Genomic DNA, 16,468 nt, shown 5'->3' on the forward strand with positions numbered 1-16,468 from the left:
AAATTCTTAAAATTGATTGAAAATTAAAACACAACATATCAAAATCTATAGCACTTAATGAAGGGAAGCCTAAGAGCAAGTTTTATAGTGCTAAGTGCCTACATTTTGAGCAAAAGAAACCTGAAAGCCAGATGTGGTGGTGCACATCTTCTCCAGCACCCAGGATGCAGAGACAGGTTGGCGTCTTTGAATTCAAGGCTTGCCTGGTTTTTACATAGTGAGTCTCAAGCCAGCCAAGGGGCACATAGTGAGATCCTGTTGTAATGAGAATCCTAATTGGTCTTATTAATAAAAACCCAGAGCCAGATATCAAGATAAATGCCAAAAGATCAGTAAAGGAGCCAGTCACTAGAGAGAATTATTACCTCTCCTGAAAGGGCCGAGCTCCAGTCTCCACCCTGCCTTATTACTTCCTATCTCGGCCCAGCCATATCACTTCCTGTTTATTCCTCTCAAGTGCTGGGATTACAGGTGTGTGCCAGCACTGCCTAGACTCTAGTGGCTAGCTCTGCACTCTGATCTCCAGGCAAGCTTTATTTGTTACAGCGCACACAAAATATCACCACACCCTGTTTCAAAACAGACAAATAAACATTGAGGGATTGCAAATTAATCAAAAGAAAGAGAAAGAAGACACAAATTAATAAAATTAGAGATAAAGGGAGAGACCTTATAACAGACAATGAGGAAATTCAAAGAATCATAAGGACATTAAAAATTCATATTCCACTAAAAATAAAAATCTAAAAGAGGTGGATGAACTTCTAGATGCACATGACCTACAAAATATAAGACAAGATTTAATAAGTAATATAAAGAGATCCATAGCAGCAAACAAGATATAAGCAGTAATAATAAATCTCCCAGGTAAAAAATGCCCAAGACCAGATGGATTCAACATAGAATGCTACCTGACCATTAATGAAAAACTAGTATACGAATCTCTTTGAGTTCGAGGCCAGCCTGGGCTACCAAGTGAGTCCTAGGAAAGGCGCAAAGCTACACAGAGAAACCCTATCTCGAAAAACCAAAGGAAAAAAAAAAGAAAAAGAAAAACTAGTATCAATATTTCTCCCATCATTCCATAAAATACAAAAGGAAAGAACACTACTAAATTGTTTTTATAAAATCAATATTAACCTTATACTAAAACCAAATAAATACCCCCTTACTAAAAAAAAGAAAAGAAAAAAAGAAAAAGAAAAAAGAAAGAAAAAAATCCAGGCTGATGAACATAGATGAAAATTCTCAATAAAATACTTACAAACTGAAGTCAACAACACACCAAACAGTTCATCCATTACCAACCAGCTGGCCTCATTCCAAATATACAAGTATGTTGGTTCATCATATGTAAATCAATAAATGTAACCCAGGACATAAATAGACTCAAGGGCAGAAACCACATGATTTATTCATTAGATTTTTTAAAAAGGCCTCTGATAAAAACCAACATCCGATAAAATTCCTGGAGAATCTACCAATCTCAACATAATAAAGATAATAATAAGTCCACAGTCAACATCATGCTAAACAGAGAAAAACTGGAAGCATTTTCACAAAAATTGTGCTACAGACAAGGATGCTCATGCACCCCCTCCCCATTCATATGAAGTCTTAGTTTGTGCAATAATAACAAGACAAGAGAAGTGAATAAAGGGGATACAAATAGGACAGTATATTAGTTAGGGTTCTGGAAAGGAACAAGACAAAAGGATACACACACACACACACACACACACACACACACACACACACACACACATATATATATATATATATACAGAGAGAGAGGCGAGAGATTCATCTAGAATATATATAGATATAGGTATATATAGTGAATGTATACATACGTATATGTATGTATATATACACATGAATACTACTTGTCCTAAATGTATGTATGTATGTATGTATGTATACATATGTATGTATATGTATGTATACATATATATTTCTACATGGCTTATTAAAATATGTGGTTATACATATGTAGAAAGTTGATACAATTTGACTCATTGTTAGAATACTCTGACACATTGTTGTATAGCAGAGTAAATTTATGGAATAGTGGCCCATTTCTGAAATACTAGCAAATAATACTGAATGGATTCAGAGATCAATTAATAAGGCAAATTTCAAATTCTTTACAGAGCCAGTATAGACCTCATCTGGTCACAGTTAGATTCAAGTTTATAATGTGGAATGCGTTTGACTTAAACCTTTTCTGAGTATAAGTTGTTGGTCTGTAGCTATGTTTACATGCCAATGTGGATCCATGGTAGTGGGCCATAAAGCAAATATTACTATTCAACCTGGTAACAATATTAGGCTCCAGAGTTATAGTCATGTTTCAGCCCCTGGACCAAGATGGACCAAGATGCATATTTGATCCAAGTTAAAGTTCATCCTGAGATGGACAGTAATCCAGAATGGTCTAGATTATACTTCACTGTAAAAACATTGTGTAAAAAGCCTGATTCTAAGATTGTCATCATAGCTCAGTCTGTAGACCAGCTTTGTACAGACCACATGAAATGGTAGGACTCGAAGTTCACTTTAGTTTTTGGACAATGCTGAATTCATTTTTATTTCTAGAACAGAGACTCAATAACCACCAATGTTACCTCTTGTCCTAGAGTTAGTATTCATAATGATTTTTCTGCCTAAAGAAAGGTTATGCAGGAATATGAATAGCATGTTTGCTCAGTGATTCATTCATCAGGTTAAGTTTCAGTCAGTGTCCATAAGAGTTTATGCTTGGTCTGATAATTAGATCTCAGTCTATAGTCAATGATAAGGCTCAGCTCATCCAGTGTCTAATATTTCAGTATGTTGCCATGTGGACATTATCTGTGGTATACTTATATTTGTAGCTTTGTATTACTACAGTAAAATACCTAAGGCAATTTAGACATGGTATATTTAACTCACAGTTTGGGAAGCTTAATTCTGAGATCAAACAGTCCTATTCATTAAATGGTTGGAACTCTTATTGGAATGGTAAGTTACATTCCAAGCCAGGAAACAGAGAGAGGGAACAGTGTTCCATGATCCCTTGAGGTCAGATCCTACCAAGGACCTCTCATAAGGCTCATAAGGCTCCCTGTACTGTCACTTTGGGGAACCACACCTTTACATTTGTACTTTTAGATGACAAATTGCACCAAAGCCAAAGGAGTGTCCTGAACTTTTTAAACCACAGCTAACATTTTATCTATGGACAACATGAGTTTGTGGCTAGAATTTCAACTGTAAATATGAGCATGATTGGTGTGCATATTTGGCTAAGTTCAAAATGTGACTTCTGAATTTAGTCAGTGTTAAGATTTTCTGTCTGTTAAGAGAGGTGTTTCAGTGACTAGTATTAGTCTTTATTCAGTGGACAAAGTATGACTCTGTAACTATGACCTCCGTTATTATTTCATTTTGGTCTTTGTGTTAAGTTTCTTTTTCTGTTGCTCTTATAAAAGCAACTCAAGGAAGAAAGTATTTTTATTTTGCCTCACCTTTCAAAGTACAGTCCATTATTTCAGGCAAAGTCAAGGCAGCAGGAGTTCAAAACTCCTGATCATATCACATTAATAATCAAGAAGCAGAGATGGATGAAAGCATGCATACTGCTCAGGCCCCTTTCTCTACCTATGTATAGTCCAAGATCCCAGCCAGGGAACAGTGGCACCCATGATGGGCAGGTCTTCCCTTCTCAACTAACATAATTAAGATAATCCCTCACATGCATGCCTAGGAACTCATTCTGTCAAGTTGACAATTCTAACCACCATAGACCTCTAGAATTGAATCTGGAGGTAGTGCTTCCACTTTGACCTTATCTATAGTTTTGTTTACTGAGTGCTAGAGGTCATGCTATCTATTTAAACTTCCACCAGAATTTTGGGGTTGGCAATAGTCAGGGTAAAGGCATACGTACAGACTTTAAGAGATAAAGGAGTCAGCATTTTTTGTTTTGTTTCGTTTCAGAATAGTGATGTTTCATGTCAGTCTATGGATAAGGTTGGAATAGGATACAGCTTGAATTCAAGTTGAAGAACTCTGCTATAGTGAGGGTTTGGGAATCAGCCTACTGACTTGGTTAGAGTTCAGAGTGCTCATGCCTTATTGTCAGTTAGAAACGTAGGCTTTTATCAGTGTAGCAGGCCCACAGGGATCTGTATTAGAGTTCAGGCTGTGCTGATGGCTGTCATGAGTACGTCTATCCCCAATTTAGGGATAGGTACGTAGCGAGATGAATTGCTCAATCTTTAGCTATTGCTAGAACTGTTTGTGGCCACGAATAAGGTGACTTTTATTTATGGGCTTAAAGCTCTATGATGAATATTAGTAGTCAGTCTTGGCCATTTTAATAATGTGAAGCAGGTTTTGATTTAGCCTATTTATGTTAGGAATCATTCTCTAGCCACCATTGGAGCTTGATTTTTTTTGTCTACTGTGGGCAGGGTTTACAGGCTTTATCTCAGGTCAGCGCTCTGGATGTGGCCAATAATAGCGCTCAGACCTTGACTATGGTGACTTTAGTACGTGTTCAGGTACAGAATTTAATCTGTTGGTAGGTTTCAGGCTCAGGATGTGAGATGTGTTTGACTATCTTTGCCAAGTTTGTTTTTAAGTCATGCTTAAAGTTTTGGTTCAGTCCCACCCCAGTTCTGGAAAGCAGTTTAGATTCTGCTACATTTTTTCCTTATGGCTAGGGTCAAGGTTAAACTATGGTTTGCTGGGGTTCAGATCCACTCTGGAACTAATATTTAGCCAGAAATAGGGTTCATTCTGTCTTAAAGAGACAAGATTGCTTATTAGCTATTTTGCTGAATGTGTGTGGTGGGTGTCGTATGGTGGGGTGGGGGAGTTAGATTTACTTTCAGATTGAAAGATCAGGGTAGAGATTAAGATTATAAATTCAGTCTATGATAAGAGTTACATCTTCAGTCTGTGGTAAAAATTTGGGATCTAATCTATGAGCGGTTTGAGACATTAAGTTTAGGAGTCAAATCAGTGGCCAGTGAGAGGGCTTAGTCTATCGTAAGTAGACCATTCCATGGTCATATTTACTAGCTCCTTCTTAGTTAGGTTTGAATTTTGTCTTTGAATAAAATTAACTCTCAGTGTTCAGCCATATTCAAGTTCCTGTGAGTCAGAACATATCCTCAGATTTTTTAGAAGATTGGGTTACACTTCTTGGCCATAATTACAGCAGTCTTAGGCCAAGTTTAGAGTTTGGTTTCTGTACATGTTTTCGTCTCTGTCTGAGTCCAAGTTTAGTAGTCATTCTCTTGCCAAGGTTGGAGTTATGTTCTGGTTAGTGCTAAGTCTGTGGAAATTGTAGCTGGTTTAGTTTCCAAGATCAGATCTCAGGTTGTGACTGAGTTTGAAAGTCAGTAGGCACTCGGGTATAGCTCTCAGTACTATGCTGAGCCCTCATTTTGTGTATGTGTGGGTGTGGAATTCTAAGTATATTCTGGAGTTAGGTAAATCTGTAGCTTAAGTTCGTCATTCACCCTGGGAGCAAGTTTAGGGACTATGTCTGATACTATATTGAATTACAATTTGGTGACGATGGTTAGATTACAATAGTGGGTGAGGATTAGAGGCTTTGTCTGCACCAGCTATAAGTATATATAATTGGGACACATTTTGTTAGTTATGTGTATAGGTCTAGGAACTCAATTTTCTCAGGGTTAAGAATTCTATGAGCAAGGGACATCGAGATCATGATGGGAAAACGCACAGAGAAGGCCAGCCAAACTTAGTGGAAATGCATGAACTGTGGACCAATAGCTGTGGAGCCCCCATGCTACTGGAGTAGACCTCTGGATAGGCAAGACAGTCGTTTAGCTTTAACTGTCTGGGTGGCCCACAGGTAATGGGATCGGGATCCATCCCTCATGCGTGAGTGGGCTTTTTGGAGCCCAGTGCCCAGGGTATGACACCTTTTGCAGTCTTGGTGTAGGGAGGAGGGGCTTAGACCTACCTCAACTGAATGTACCAGGCTCTGCTGACTCCCCATGGGAGACCTTGCCTTGGAGGAGGTGGGAATGGGGAGTGGGTGGCTTGGGGGAGAGTCTGAGGGGTGGGAGGAGGGAGGAGAGGGGGATCTGTGGTTGGTATGTAAAATGAATGGATTCTGTATATGGTTGGCAGCCAGAGTTAAACAGAGGGCCTCTATTTGGGGCTGCCTGGGTGGTCTTTATCTGTAGTGCTCTATTAATTGCATTTCAATAAGATTGTCATGGAAAAGTTTTAATAAACAGATTTCTATAACTTAAATAGTAGGATGATTCCTACTTCTTCCCTTCTTCCTTCCTTTCCTCCCTTACTTCACTTTTTTTCTTTTCTTTCAGAGTCTCTGTAGCATGAATCTTAGAGAGTCTTATTAATAAAATCAAACCTTGGGCCAGGTATTGGGGTGAATGCTGGAAGATCAGAGAAGCAGAACAAGCCACAACTACCTCACCTTGCCAGTTCCTCAGCTGGTCCTGTTTCCTCAGACTGGAAACCTCTGCGTCCTCATCCAGAATGAATCTCAGCTGAACTGCTGCTAGAAGCCTGAAAGCTTAACCAGCCAAATGCTTCTAGTTCCTGGTCTTCACGCCTTATATACCATTCTGTTTTCTGCCACCACTCCCTGGGTTTAAAGGCTCACTTCTTGGGATTAAAGGTGTGTTACCATACCTGGCTGTTTCCAACGTGGCCTTGAACTCACAGAGATCCAGAGGGATTTCTGTCTCTGGAATGCTAGAATTAAAGGTGTGAGTGCCACCATTTTCTAGCCTTTGTATCTAATGGCTGTTCTGTCTCTGACCCCAGATAAGTTTATTAGGGTGTACAATATTTTGGGGAACACAATACCACCACAAGTCTCAATCTGTTTTCCAGGCTGTTCTGAAGCATGCAATATAGCCCAAGCTGATCTGGAATTAGCAACCCACCTACCTTAGCTTCTCAAGTGCTAGTATTACAGCTCTGTGCCACCATGCCCTACTGAGAGGCAGATTTATTAATTTGGACCACCAATGTCTTTGGTGTCTCAGAAATGTATGCTATGGTAGTAGTAAGACGCACATAGAACATTGAAGGGAAATCAGAACTGATAAATAGAGACCATCCACCCTGGGAAAATAGATGGATGCTTTTTAAAGGACAGAACTCTCTACACAATATCTACCTAGGAGTAATGTAAATTGGAAACAGAATTGTAATGGATGAAAACTTCTGTTTGTTAAGTGTTCTTCTCATGTTCTTTGTGCCAGTAATTGACTTTACTGAGAATCCTTTCTAGCTTCTTTCTCATGTCTCTCCATGCTACACTTATATGTGTCATATCACAGTGGAAATAAACTCAACCAATGCTCTTCTTGTTACTATTCATCAAGATGAGTGTTTTAGTTAGGGTTACTATTGATGTGATAAAATACCATGACCAAAAACAGCTTGGAGAGAAGCAGATTTATTGGCTTAAGTTTCAGTATCACTGCATGTCATTAAAGGAAGTCAGGACGGGAACTCAAACAGGGCAAGAACCTGGAGGCAGGAGCTGATGCAGAGACCATGGAGGAGTGTTACTTACTGGCTTGCTCAGCCTGCTTTCTTATAGAACCCAGGACCAGCTGCTCAGGGATGGCCCCACCCACCATGGACTGGGCTGTTGTTCTTTTTTTTCACTCTTTTTACTCTTTGGGGGGCCCACCACCCAGCTCCCAAATAATCACATGTCGACTTATTCTTTCTTACAAAAGCCTAGCTTTAGCTTGGATTATTTTCAGACAGCTTTTTTAAACTTAAATTATCTTGTCTACCTTTTGCCTCTGGGCTTCTACCTTTCTCTATTTCCATATATCTTTTCTTTCCTTCTTATTCCATGTCTGGCTGGGTGGCTGGCCCCCAGCATCCTCCTTTCTTCCTTTTCTTGCTCCTCCCTCTTCTATTTTTCTTCTATTTATTCTCTCTTCCTGGCAGCCATGCCTATCCTTCTCCTGCCTAGCTATTGGCCATTCAGCTCTTCATTGGGCCATCAGGTGTTTTAGATAGGCAAAGTAACACAGCTTCACAGAGCTAAACAAATGAAACATAAAAGAATGCAACACATCTTTGCATCATTAAACAAATGTTCCACAGCATAAACAAATGTAACACATCTTCAATTAATATTCCACAACACTGGGCCTTCCCCCATCAATCACTAATTAAGACTAATTAATCACTAAAGCCTTACAGCCTAATCTTACGGAGGCATTTTTCCAGTTGAGGTTCCCTCTCTCAGATGATTTCGGCTTGTGTCAAGTTGACATAGACTAGCCAGTACAGCACAAATGCTGCTTCCTGTCTTGTTTGATTGTTCTTACTTCTGTGAGATGGGGTTTCATGTTGCAGCCCGTTAGCCTTGAAATCATAATCCTCTTTCTCAGCCTCCCAAGTGCCAGGGTTCTGTGTGTGTAACCCCACTCTGCTATCTCCTGTTTTCACTCACATTCTCCCATTGTAGCTTCATGACATTTATTTGAGTGGTATTATCTCCACTGAACAGATAAGGAAACCTCTTAATCTGGCTAAGAAGCTTGAAGGAGTTGATACAGAACCAGATTGAAAATCCAGTGCTATTCAGACTCCAAGCCTCTATGTCTTTGTATGATGTTATTTTGTTTGTATCATGTATGTGAGATTTACATCTTACGTTGACTTTATTGTATCTCACTTTATTTTTACAACATTGAAAAAGTGGTCTGTATTATTATTATCTCCTTTATATAATCGAAGAAACATGTTCAGGGAGATAATTTTTTTAAGTATTTAATTGATTCTTTGGGAATTTCACATCACACGTCCAACCACACTCATTTCCCCATCCTTCTACGTCTGCCCCCACTTTTGTGACCACCCCTCCAAAATTGAAAAAATAAAAATAAAAATAACCCAAGTCCAATTTGTGTTATCTATGTACTCACTGGAGCATGGTCGAATTCTCAGTGGCTTGCCCCTTAAATAAAACTGAGTCCTTCCCCTCCCACACACATGCCAGGCACCATCAATTGTGGAGAGCTAACTTCAGCATCCCCATCACAGTTTTTAAGAGTTCTTTCTGATGGCTTCCTCTTTAGGCTGTCACTCTTTGGGAGGTGGGTAGGGGTAGGGGTTGTCACAGAAGCCTTCCAGGTCTCTCTTCCTCAACTGCACATCTGAAGTCATCGATATCACAGCAAAAGTAGTTTCCTTGCTCTTTGCAGTCAGCAGGAGCACAGATCATGGGCTTACACGTGTTTTCTGGCTACAGCACAGACCATGAACACAGGCCCTTGCTGCAGTAGGACCCATAGACCCAGATAAGGTCCTTGAAGGCAGCTAGACCATGGACACCAACCTAGCCTCATATGGCAGTGCAGGCTGCCCACATCAAAATGGCCCTTGGGGGCAGCATAGTCTAGGGACATCAAGAGTCTATGGCTTCAGGCAACAGGACAGACCACAGACATGTGCAAAGAGTTGGCATTGTAATCTTCCTGGTGGTGTGTGTAGGACATCAGTGTGGTGGGGATTTAACCATGTAGAGAGGAGGATAATAGAACAGTCCGGCTGAAGCACATAGCATGTTGACAGACACAGACAGGAAGCAAGAGGTATGCAGGGTGCACCTGTCAGATTGTATTCCCAGTCATGGACGGTAGAGAACACTGTGGACATAGACCACAAGGGTAATGGCAGCTCTAGCATTGCCTCCCACTCTCACCACAGAATTGTGCTGGATACATGCTCTGGGGGCATGGGAGCGAATAATGAAGTAGTGGGGAACTCTTAATGCCCGGGGGCTACAAGGACCCATAATTGCAGTTTCAGCTTGTGATCTCAGTTGTGAGGTGGATTTAATGAGTCTGGAAAGCTAAAGACTTACAGACAGCAGGACTAAGGGTAGGTTCGGAAGTACTCAGCCTGCTTCAAGCCCTCCTGCTGCCCTTACATCTTCCACCACTATGCTTACAATATGGGCCGCATCTGGTATTGGGGATTAGAGGATAGTGGATCATGGTTTACAGGAAAGGTGCTGATTTTTCGGTCTACTAGACAACATGCTAGTTGGCTAGAAACCATAGTCCTTGTCCTCACAAAACCTAAAGTCCCGGAGAGAAACAAGCATGCTAACTCCATGTCTGTGAGCAAGTCCCCTCCTCTGTCTGGACTGAAGTAGGTTTCTTTTCTGTAAAATGGCAGTTTGCCCCTTAGAAGTCTAAACGTTTGGCATTTCTCAATGTCCTGAAATAACAACCATTGAGCCTTAAGTCACAGAAAGCAGTGCATGGCACAGAGTCTTAGAGTGAGACAACACACACTGTAGCTCGCCTGGGAAGCTCTAGAAAGGTACAGTAGCCTGAGCTACAAGCAAGAAGGCGGGCTGAGATAGGATAGGGCATTGATTCTCAACCTGTGGGTTTCAACCCCTTGGGGTCTCATATCAGATTTTTACATTCCAATTCATAACAGTAGCAAAATTGCAGTTATGAAGTAACACCAAAATAATTTTATGGTTGGGAGGGGTCACCACAACATGAGAAACTGTGTTTAAGGGGTCACAGCATTAGGAAGGTTGAGAACCACTGGGACAGGGAATAAGGCCTTAGATTTCTTGTTGGTACTAAAACTTTTCCATTCTGATCCTTTTATTGAGTTAGCCTCTCAACAGCATGGGTTGCCTCTTGCAGACACGCCTGTGCTCATTCAGCACTCACTGCCTTGCTGCTAATCGATTTTAATTAAGAATTTATCAACAGAAACAACTTAGTGCTGTCTCCCATCCTGTCTCCAAGTAATACCTTGGAGAGTAAAGTCAGTGAAGGCCAAGAAAGGAATAGCTTCCTAAAACACTCTGCTTGTAGGGCCTCAGTGTGACAGAAGGCCCCGAACGGCGAGAGGACTGCAGCGTTGCTGTTAGTGAATGAAGGGCAGCATTTGCTCATGCCAGGCACTGTTCCAAGTGCCTCACAAGCAATAACATTTGTCTTTATAATAATCTTACCCGAATGGAACTACGATGGTCTCCATTGTACAGTTGTAGAAATGGAAACTTGTGAAAAATTGTCTGTATAACCCCTTTTCTCGGTATTTTCTAATAATGACGTGTGGATAGTATTTAAAAAAAAAAAGCTTCTGGTGTATCAGATAAAAGACTCACTCTAGTATTTTGAGGACTCAAGAGTTAGGCACCCTACAAACCTAGCCAACCAGGGCTAGCCAATCTTCTTTCTCAGAGTCCTTAAAGGGACTTTCTTTCTCTCGCCCCAGGCAGCCAGCATTCAGGGGGAGGGGTGCTTGCTTTAAAAGAAAAGGCCTCTCTGGATCCAAGAACATGAAAAGGAAGCAACATGAATGAACAGAACAGGCAGGGCAGAAACCTAACTTAGGGGCTAAGATGGTCCACGCGGTGAAACACAAGTTCAGGCGGATCTTAAACAAAAATCCTAAAATATCCTTATAGAAGAAAGTACTATTTACTCCTCCCAGGAACACACCTCCGAATTCATATGATTCTGCAAAGTTTCAAGCGGAGCTGACGAGCTTGTGACGTTCTCTGGCGCCACCTGGTGGACAAAAGAGGCAGTGAGTCAGGATACAGACAATTGGGCAGTTAAGTTTGGAGAAGGTGGGATATGAAGTTGATGTGGATGAGGAGTCAGGGGTCAGGCACAGAGGGGAATTAGTGAGTGTTAGGACTAACTAGGGGCTCCAAAAGGCAGGCGGATAAGGAAAACGACCCAAGGAATATGTAATGTTCCTGGTCTCCAGGCTCGTCTGTAACAGCATCAATCAAATGGTTCATATTTACTGCTTACACCGTGCCTACTAAGAAGTTTATATGCATTTCTTCCCATTTGAGTCTAACAACCGCTTACCACACAATCTCCATTTTTCAAATATGTAAACCGAGACTTGGAATGGTTAAATAACTTTCAGAGCTATTTAGTAGCAGGCTGTTCAAGCTTTTAATCAGTATGCTATAAATTGTAGCCGCTGTCCATCACACTTGTGATGACATGATGACATTTAAAATATCAAGAAGGTACCTTGAGTACTTTGAGTCTGTGTCAAGGAGGCTATGATACCAGTGATAGAAAAGAGAGGGAGAAATGTTACACATACCACTGACTTGGACATCTCTCCTTCAAACATATTACCAAAGGAAAAGGTGATCCAGTTCCAAGCCACATAGTTCTTTAGCCTGGAGGCACATTTTAATCACCTCCTCTCCCTAGGGCTTGTGTGACATAGGGCATCACCATCCCCCAGCACAGAAACAGCGTTGTTGCTGGAGGGCTTCTCTCCAGGTTCCACCAAGCCCTGCAGTCCCACAATCCACGTATAAAATAATCACTCAGACGCTTATATCACTTATAAACTGTATGGCCATGGCAGGCTTCTTGCTAACTGTTCTTTTATCTTAAATTAACCCATTTTTATAAACATATACCTTGCCACGTGGCTGGTGGCTTACCGGCGTCTTTACATGTTGCTTGTCCTGGCGGTGGCTGCAGTGTCTCTCCCTCCTTCTTCCTGTTTCCCCAACTTTCCTCTCTCGTTGTCCCGCCTATACTTCCTGTCTGGTCACTGGCCATCAGTGCTTTATTTATATAGAGCAATATCCACAGCACTTCCCCTTTTCTTTTTTTTAAAAGGGAGGTTTTAACTTTAACATGGTAAAATTACATATAACAAAACAATTATCGAGCAAGAATTACAGCTACAATGTTAAAGAAGATATCCTATCTATCTTACATTCGTGAGTCCAAGGTTCCATATCTAACTTATCTTTTATCATAACTAAGGAAATTTGTAAGTATCTAGTCTTTAACCACATCAAAGACCTCAGAAGGATATAATACTACCTGAGAAATGGGAGAAGGATGTAAGCAACTTTCGGGAGTCTTGCAGGGTAGACAGAGACAGCTGACAGTCTGGACAGTCATACAAAGTTCTCTTGTAAAGTTGGGACATTTGTCTTTAGCCCACAGGCCTAGAGTCTCTCATTCACTTTTCTCTGTGTCCTGTAGAATGTCTGGCAGTTTCCTCTGTGAAGCAAGAACCTGAAGGACCATTTTATCAAGCAAAGTTTAATGGTCACCTTCCTATGGGTCCTGCATGTCCAGTTGATCAAGCAGTCCAGGCAAGAACAGTTTCTTGCCCAAATGGCTATTTTTGCCAAGGTGAAGATAAACTCCATATGGAGTGTCTTTAATTCCCATACTCCTCTCTGAAGTAAATCGGTGCTGTCAGGAGCAGACATGTCTCACTGTCCAGAAGGTCTAAATTTTTAAAACATTTTAAATGCCGTATTTTGTAGGTCTCTGAAGTGTTTAAAGACTACCTATCTATCTGAAATATATCTATGTATATCTAGAAGACTTGACTAACATGGCTATAAATATGATTATCATAGATGACTAACCATTAATCTATTTCTTAATTATCCATTACAATTTCAAATGAGCTACACAAACATAATACCTCAAACAAGAATATATATATATATATATATATATATATATATATATATATATACAGTATAACAAAATTAACTTCAAGCTTTTATCAACAAACCAAAATTTATACCAATGTAAAACATTTTAAACATAAACTAAAATCTATACCAATGTAAAACATTTTAAACAAGTTGTTCTTTAAAAGTAGGTTCATTAAACTATCCTTTTATCTTATCATTTCTATATCCTCTTATATATCTATATCACAGCATGCTAGTGTTATTTCTATCTTCTCAAACTACACATCACATCCTCTCAAGTCCTCAGGTGGGAGAGTACATTGGTACACATTTTAAAACACAATGCTCCGTAGGGAACCAAAGCCCAACTGAAGAAATAGGGAAGATCTTGGTTGAAGGGAGCGGGGACAAGGCAATCAGTTAGTATTGAGCACTGATGTATTCAAGCTAGATATTAAGCTGAGTACTGAACAGCAGAATCTATGGGATTGTCCTAGATTCTGAGCAAGTTGTGTAAGTAATGCCGTTTTTAGCGGATGAATGGAGACAAGTAGGTTAGGCAACTGTTCTCTTCAAAGCTCATCAACAGAGGGACTCTCTGTGACCACTAAATAAGAAAAGGTAATCTTTTATGAAAAATGTTCAGTTAGATGAGAAGTGAAGATAATATAATGAAATTTCTTCTAGTCATCATCAAGTTGTAATTATTATTCACACAGAGTCAATCTTTTTTTATGGTCCTTTCATCGACTCCCACCCACCAAACTGCATTATTTTAAGCAAATCCCTTACTTAATTCAGAAAGCATTTCTAAAACACAGAATTTTAACAGAACAATGCTTTTCAGCAGATCTACAAAATTAATTCCAATAATTACATATTCCTACACACAGTTTCTATTAAAACTTCTCTATCATCTCATATAATTCCTCTTTTCTTATTTCTTGATATGTATCTTATATATGGAAATGTATACTTTTCATACATTGCCTTATAGCCCTTGACAGATTTGTTATATGGGTACACATTTGTATAATCAAAATATATTCTAATGTGGTCATGTCAAGTTTTCACTACTGCCTACATCTATGAGACTTTAAATGGTTTCACATCCATAGTGACATTTCTATGGAAGTTATTTTAGTTTTAGCTATTCTAATCACTGTGGGTGTGAGTAGAGTAGATGCATCATTTTGTGGCTCACATTTATCTGATGAATAAAGATGTTGAAGAACACCTTTTGCAGAGCAAATTGGGATGCCCACCTTTCCTTTGCTTATATTTTGTCTTTCTATGTTCTGGATACATAGAAGATTATATGTCTTCTAGTTTATGGTTAGACCTTTTGGTCTTTATGTTTTAAAAGCTTTAATTTTTCTAGTGAAGGCAAAAATGTCATAAAAATATATATTGATGGGATACTGGGTAATATTTTGTATATGTACACCCTGTGTAATGCTTAAACCAGGATAAATATATTTATCTCCTCAAATGTTTGTCCACTCTTTGTGGTGAGAATGCTCAACACCCTTGCTTCTGTTTTTTGAAATGTTCATTCATAACCATCACCTGTAGCCACTTACTATACAGTGTACACCTGAACTTGCCGCTAACTGACTTATCATTCATTCATCACCTTTGCCTATCCTTTCCTGACTGCATTCTCCACAACCCCTGAGAACCCCATTCTACTCCTGGCTTCCATAGAACCACCACTTTTAGGCCCTGTGATACTTGTCTTTCTGTGCCTGGTTGATGTCACTTAGCATAACGATTCCCTACTTGTATCCATGCTGTGAGGATTTTGTCCCCTTCAGCTTGAGAACCCATAATACCACATAGATTAAGTTCAAATTTATAAATCATGACTTCTGCATTTTTGTTCTTACATTTTGCTAAACTCCAGTCTGTTGAAAAACCGTTTTATGATAAGGTTGTTAAACCTATATAACAACTTGGTGTTTTTATTTTTTCTTTTAATTAAAAGGTATTCTTAGCCAAAATGGAGCTAAAATCTTATTTATTTTTTTCAAAGATTTATTAATTTTTATTTTATTTGTACTGGTATTTGGTCTGTGTGAATGTCTGTGTACCATGTGCATGCAGTGTCCATAGAGTCCTGAAAAGGGCAGTGTATCCTTTGGAACTGGAGTTACAGATCCCTGTGAGCCACCATGTGGGTGCTGAAAATTGAACCCAGGTCCTCTGGACGAACAAGTGCTCTTAAACAGTGAGCTGTCTCTCCAGCTGATCTTTAACATTTTGTTGGTTCTTTATGTGTTCTTCTTAAGAAATATGTTCCCTTGAATAAAATGAAAACATTATTCTATTTTTCTGAGGATTAATTGATGTTTGTTTATAATGCAAGGTAGTTGTTACAGTTATTTTCTTCCATGTGAGGGTTCACTTGGCCTAGTCTTATCTTTCCACTACTGAGTCTGCAATAAACATGTTACTGTATGAGTAGACATATTTCTTAGGCTCTATTTTAATATTCATTTTAACATTAACTTGCCAATTTTGGATCTTTACTAGTGTGAATAAAATGGGAAATAATTTACACATTTACAATTTGGAGTCCTCCCATGTATTCAACTGAAATATTTTTACATTCATTTAGGTCTGCTCTAGTTTCTCTTGCCAGTATTTTGTAGTTTTCACTGTACAGATTCTATAAAATATTTTTATAACATATATCCCTGTTTTCCCTGTATATTCAGATACTATTGTAAATGGAATTATTTCAAAAAATGACTTCTACATTTTTCATTGTTATTATACAGAATTACAACTGATATTTTCATATTGGCATTTTATATGTTGAAGTTGCTACATTCACATAAATAATTTCAGTAGCTTTTTTCTTTAGATTGCTTCAAATTTTCTATAACCATAATCATAATGTGTGCAAATAACATCTTCCTTCCTTTCTTTTTTTTTTAAGCCTCGGGTGGGCCTGGATCCTTATCCACT

Source organism: Peromyscus leucopus, chromosome X (genome assembly GCF_004664715.2).
Source record: "Peromyscus leucopus breed LL Stock chromosome X, UCI_PerLeu_2.1, whole genome shotgun sequence".
Taxonomy (NCBI): domain Eukaryota; kingdom Metazoa; phylum Chordata; class Mammalia; order Rodentia; family Cricetidae; genus Peromyscus; species Peromyscus leucopus.